This window comes from Prionailurus viverrinus, chromosome A2 (genome assembly GCF_022837055.1).
Source record: "Prionailurus viverrinus isolate Anna chromosome A2, UM_Priviv_1.0, whole genome shotgun sequence".
Taxonomy (NCBI): domain Eukaryota; kingdom Metazoa; phylum Chordata; class Mammalia; order Carnivora; family Felidae; genus Prionailurus; species Prionailurus viverrinus.
The window spans coordinates 44,658,797-44,665,035 of record NC_062562.1 but is presented as its reverse complement, the minus strand read 5'-3'; positions in this window follow the sequence as shown (position 1 = coordinate 44,665,035).

Genomic DNA, 6,239 nt, shown 5'->3' with positions numbered 1-6,239 from the left:
GGGATCTGGGCAAGACTGGCTCGTTGGGGTCTCTGTCCAACAGAGGCTGTCTATTTAAGTGGGGCAACTGCCACATACCTGAAGACAGTTGTTCCTGTGCACAAGCCCCACCTACAGCTGCCAAAGCTTCCTAGTTTTTGAAAAGAGATTAATATTTGTGTGTGTGTACTTTTCAATTTTCACATGTTTCCAACTAATACCAAAACTCAAGATATCACAAGGACTAAACAGACCCTCATAACTAGCCAAGAGGTCACTAGTATTTGACCTCTTTCTTTTTTTATATATATTTAAAACAAAATTGTTTTAATGTTTGTTTATTTTTGAGAGAGAGAGAGAGACAGAGCATGAGTGGGGGAGGAGCAAAGAAAGAGGGAGACACAGAATCCAAAGCAGGCTCCAGGCTCTGAGCTGTCAGCACAGAGCCCGATGCAGGGCTTGAACTCTCGAAGTGCGTGATGATGACGTGAGTCAGTTGCACAACCGACTGAGCCACCCAGGTGCCCATTGACCTCTTTCTTAAGAGTGGTAAAGAGAGCTACTACCATGCAGAAGGAGGTAAGGACTCTTGGAACAAGGTAAAGGTGTTACTTACATGTGCTTTTGCACAAAACAGTAAAGAACTGGAAGGTGTATTCAGTCCCAAAATTAACAAATTAATCTCTTAATTATAAATAGTAACAGAAGAAACACCACTCTTTTTCTACTGCCTCAGAGGGCAGCATGGAGCCTCCCTGGGGTCAGGTTTCCCCCGCCTCATTGCCCTGGTGGCTGGGCCTCTTGCCTGGGAACTGAAATGTAAGCTGTGGCCCCTGCCTGGAGAGGCTCCATACTGCCCACCCTGCTCTATGCAAGACTCGCCCTTGAAAATGGCAGAAACAGCAGGAGGGAAGAGGGACAGGCAGGAAGAAATCTCTTGAACACAGGCCACCAGTGAGGAGGCTGCCCATCCTATCAGCCCAATGTCAGGTCTCCAGGCTCTGGGGCTGCTGTGGAGAAAGGTGGAAGGAGGAGACACAAACCTGCAACTGCCCCTTGGGTCACCGAGGCCTCACCTTCTAGCTGGTAGGGCTACCCTCCCTCTGGTGGGCACAGCCAGCCCTTGTGTACCCTTGCGGCTGCTGTCCAACAGTGGAAGGCCACTTTGGGCATTGCCTCAGAGATTTAGCAGCAGCTGTCAGCCAGGGGGCACCACTGAGCCATATTTGTGGGCTGGGACTCTGGCTTCTCCCACTATCCAAGCACCTGGGGGCCAGCAGACTCTAGAGCTGTAACCCCCAGGTGACCTTCAGAGGATCCAGCACAGGCCAGAGGGGCTGGAGCTGAGAAGCAGGACATGTGTACCCCCTGTCTCTCTTTCCTACCTGGGCACCCCAGCTGCAAGGCCCCAGTCACTCCCCTGGCATCCACTGGTCATGAGGGAAGGGCCCAGAGCAGTGCTTTTGCACAGAGTGAAAGAGTTAAAGTAAAAAAAATCTCAGCAAACCCCAAATAGTGCCTGCTCATCCAGACTGTGTCAGGAGAATGGACAGAAAGTTCCAGTACAGTTCCTGTTCCCCCGGGCTTGTCATCAGCACCCTGTACAAGATTCCTTCCACTGCTGCCTCACAAAGGGGAGGGGGCAGAGAAGCAGGAGTGAGGAAAAGACCAGCACAGCAGAAGCCCAGATTCAAAAATCTTCATTCACTTCAGACTCTTCTCCCATGTTGTAATTCCAGTGTTCTGAACACTAATAAACAGACATTTGTGAGGCACCTGGGTGGCTCAGTCGGTTAAGCATCTGACTTTGGCTCAGGTCACGATCTCATAGCTGGTGGATTCAGGCCCCAAGTAGGATTCCAGGCGCTAAACACAGAGCATGCTTGGGATTCTCTCTTTCCCTCTCTCTCTGCCCCTCCATGCTCTGTTTCTATCTCTCTTTCAAAAATAAAGAAATAAACATTTTTTTTTAATGCTAACAGAATATATCTACAAGGAAATCTAGCTTTGGTTTTTCTAAAATCTGTGCTTTCCTTTCAAGACTCTTTTCGCTGTTTGGCTGGTTTTATTAATCAAACCACTTGGAGCTTAACCTCCATCCCTGCAGAAGTGAGCAGGAAATCTTTTCCTTTAATCATGAAGGGAAATCTTTGCTGGAAGCTGTCCTCTTCTCAGTATTCCCCATGGCTTCCCAGCAGACTTTCTCTGGGTCACATCAGACAGTCATGCCGTACAACCACCACAAGCTGCAAAGGATCATGGGGAATGGGAGGGGGCTCTGGTGGCCTTGGTGCAAACATGACCCCACAGGGCCACATACACTGTTGCCCCAAACAAAATGAGGGTTCTTAGCAAGGAAGAAGAGAGGAATTGATGTTAGGTCGGTCAACAATGTCATGGCAGCATGACTGCATTTCACTCATTCATTTGTTTACTCACAAATAAACATTTTTTGAGCACTTATTAAGTGTGAGGCCTTGAGCTAGGCATTTGGGACACTTGAGTAAACAAAAGAGACAGAGATGTCTGACCTCCCAATGAGCGTACATTCTTGGAGGGGTAAGGGCAATTTTTAAAATTAAGTCTTACAGTGATTTTAGAAGTTGACAAATGCTTTTGAGGGAAAAATACAGCAGACAAGGGGGAGAGAGAATGGTGAGAGACTGGGGGTCTGGTTGCAGTTAGATACTAGCTAGTCTGGGATGGACTTCACAAGGAGAGGACATTTGATCAAAGACCTAGAAGATACAAGGGAGCAAGCCATGCATCTATGTGGGACAAAAGCATTCCAGGAAAGGGCAACAGCCAGTGCAAAGGCCTTGAGGTGGGAATGGCCCCTACTTGGTTGTGGAATAGGAAGACCAGTTGATGGAGAGTAATGAGAGCCTGGAGAGGGTAGCAAAGGGGAGTTAGAGCAGGATGTGGAAGCCCACTGTGCATTACTAGGGCCTTGTGGGCCCCTATTAAGAATTGGCTTAGAGCACCTGGGTGACTCATTTGGTTAACTGTCCAACTCTTGATTTAGGTTCAGGTCATGATCTCACCATTCATGGGATCAAGCCCCACATCAGGCTCTGCACTGACAGTGCAGAGCCTTCTTGGGATTCTCTCTGCCCCTCCCCCACTCATGCTTGTTCTCTCTCTTTCTCAAAATAAATAAAAACTTAAAAAAAAATGTGATGGGGGGGCGCCTGGGTGGCTCAGTCGGTTGGACGTCCGACTTCGGCTCAGGCCACGATCTCGCGGTATGTGAGTTCAAGCCCCACGTCGGGCTCTGTGCTGACAGCTCAGAGCCTGGAGCCTATTTCGGATTCTGTGTCTCCCTCTCTCTCTGACCTTCCCCCGTTCATGCTCTGTCTCAAAAATGAATAAATGTTAAAAAAAATTTAAAAAAAAAAAAAATGTGATGGGGAGTGAAGGAAGGGTTCTGAGCAAGGGAGTCACATGATCTGACTTGTGCTTTCCTGGGATCATTCTGGCTGCTTTGTTAAGAATGAGCTGTAGGGGTGCCTGGGTGGTTCAGTCAGCTGAGCATCCAACTTTGGCTCAGGTCATGAAGTTTATGACCTGGTTTATAAGTCCCACATCAGGCTCATTGCTCTCAGCACAGAGCCCACTTCAGATCCTCTGTCTACCTCTCCCCCCACCTTCCCCTGCTCACGCTCTCTCTCTAAAAAATAAATAAACATTAAACAAAACAAAACAAAAAAAGGAATGAGCTATAGGGGACAAGGGTAGAAGGCCAGAGACCAATACTGAGGCTATTGGAATAATCTAGACAAGAGATAATTGACTTCTTAGACCAAAGTAGGAACATTCTTTAACACATTAAAAAACTAGAGAGAATACAAAAAAAAAAAAAAAAAACCCAGAAGGGAGCCAGAAATTTCTCTTCCCAGTGTGTGTATCCCTTGCCGCTAATAAAGTGCAGAACCCAGAAATTGAAAGAGCAGTGGGCTTTTAATTTTCATTTTCTCTTATCTAATACCAGCCTTAATTATGTCCTATTAAAGTCACTTCTCGAGCTGCCAGGAAACCATCTATGAACTTACATATTTCAAAAACATTATATATTTCCTTCCGTTCTGGTTTGCAGAGCTCTTTATCAATGAAACACATTTCATGCAAGCAAGAAGAAATGTGAGGAAGTCAGTATGATACTCTGTTCAGGATAAAGTTACTGAATTAAAAATAAATGGTGAATGATCATGTTTTCCTTTTTGGTTTTAATAACCAGGGCTTAATCCAAGAAACCCGCTTGCTTAGATGTTTTTGTTCAGTGATCATTTGTTACTATCCCTATTGAAAGAGGGAGCTTTGGATGACTGGGTAGACTCTGGAGCGATGAAATGAAGGAGGGAGCAGATGATGAACGTGAACAGTCAGGGAAAAAAGGAGGAGAGTGGGGAGTAAAACATATGCAGGTGGTAGCCTCAGTGACCCTGGAACAATGCACAAAAGAAGAAAGAACCAACTAATGCTCTTGCAGCCACATCTGCTGACCTTGCCAAACTTAAAACCTGTCCTTTCTTGTCCACAGGGTTTTTGGTTGACCTAGGGTGCAGGTTGCAGTTCGGGGGCCACCTCTGGGAAGGACTGTGAGCAGGTCAGGGCTTCCTTATTTAGACATCAGATGCTTGATGTGTAAAGAGATGTCTTCTGCAGGTAAGCACAATTTAGTCAAATTCTATAAATTATAGTGAAATTGATAATGCTACCACATCAAACGTGTATATGTGTACATTTGTTTTCACCCTCTTCCCACCCCACCCCACCCCCTTCTCTCTGACACCCATACCCCACCCATTCCCTCATCATTCTGTCATTCTTTTCTGCATTTTTCTTTTCCTTCATTCTGGCATGGATTCCCCCTTCAACTAGCCAGAGTGATCATCTCAACCTCACTAACCGTCAACATAATGTATTATACATAACTGTCATTAACTCGAACATAATTAGTACCATTCATTAATGTCATTAATATTGTAGACATTAGTAACTAGGACAAATCTGAGGCAGTATTTGGTCCGTTCTCCTTTTGCAAATGGAGAAAGTGAGGACTGAGGCCATAAATGATTCTCCCAAGGCCACAGAGTGATTTGAGGAAAGAAGGTAGGATGACACAGAATTGGGTTCATGAGTCTCACACATTAGGAGGTTTTAGCTTTTAACTTTCCGTTGAGGCCCATTTTCAGAACATTTATTTAAATCTCAGATTTAGGGGCGCCTGGGTGGCGCAGTCGGTTGAGCGTCCGACTTCAGCCAGGTCACGATCTCGCGGTCCGTGAGTTCGAGCCCCGCGTCGGGCTCTGGGCTGATGGCTCGGAGCCTGGAGCCTGTTTCCGATTCTGTGTCTCCCTCTCTCTCTGCCCCTCCCCCGTTCATGCTCTGTCTCTCTCTGTCCCAAAAATAAATAAACATTGAAAAAAATATATTAAAAAAAAAAAAAAATCTCAGATTTATTATTGTTTTCTCTAGAGCAATGTTGCTGGTTTCTCTTACCCCTCCCCTTGCCACCATGTTGAAATATTCTACTTCATTTAAAGCTATTTTCAGCTTTCCTCCTTTGCTGGAAAAATGATGGTGAAAACACACTATGAAAATTTTTGTCCATTGTCCAAAACAAAAATCGTACCCGTCACAACGCCAGTACTGTAACAGAATTATGCTCCTTTTTGCAAACCTTACTTCTTTTGCCATATAATAACTTATTTTTGTTTAGTTGAAGTCATCATGAGTCGGCTCTTTCAGATTCAGACGATCTTAACTTCACCAGTCAATCATAGGCCTTTTTCTATTCTGTGGAATCATCATTTCAAGCATTTGCTTCTGATTAATACGTGTTAATTTTGGAATACATATGGGAAAGTACTGAAAATTGTTGGAAAGAATAATGGCTATAATCTAACTACCTTCGGAAAAACTGATGCATTTTTCCAGCCTTCATTTGTGTACTTTTACAGAATTGGAGTTTACGCTGTATAAACAGGTTTCTATTTGTCCCCCGCCCGCTTCGTCAAGAGCGAGGTGGAGACAAAGCACCTGAGCCTCAGTTCCCCCACAGGTGAAATGTCACGCCGGGGGGCTGGAACCAGGCCAGGGCTCCGCAGTGTGTGCGACGGACGGAAAGTCACGAGGTCACGGTGGCAGAGACAGCTTTCAGCCCCCGCGGCCAGTCAGTCAGTCTTCCAGCCTGCAGCTCCCTTTCCCGGCTGCGGCCGGCGAGCTGTGGACCCTGGGGGCCGCCAGAGGGCGCTGTG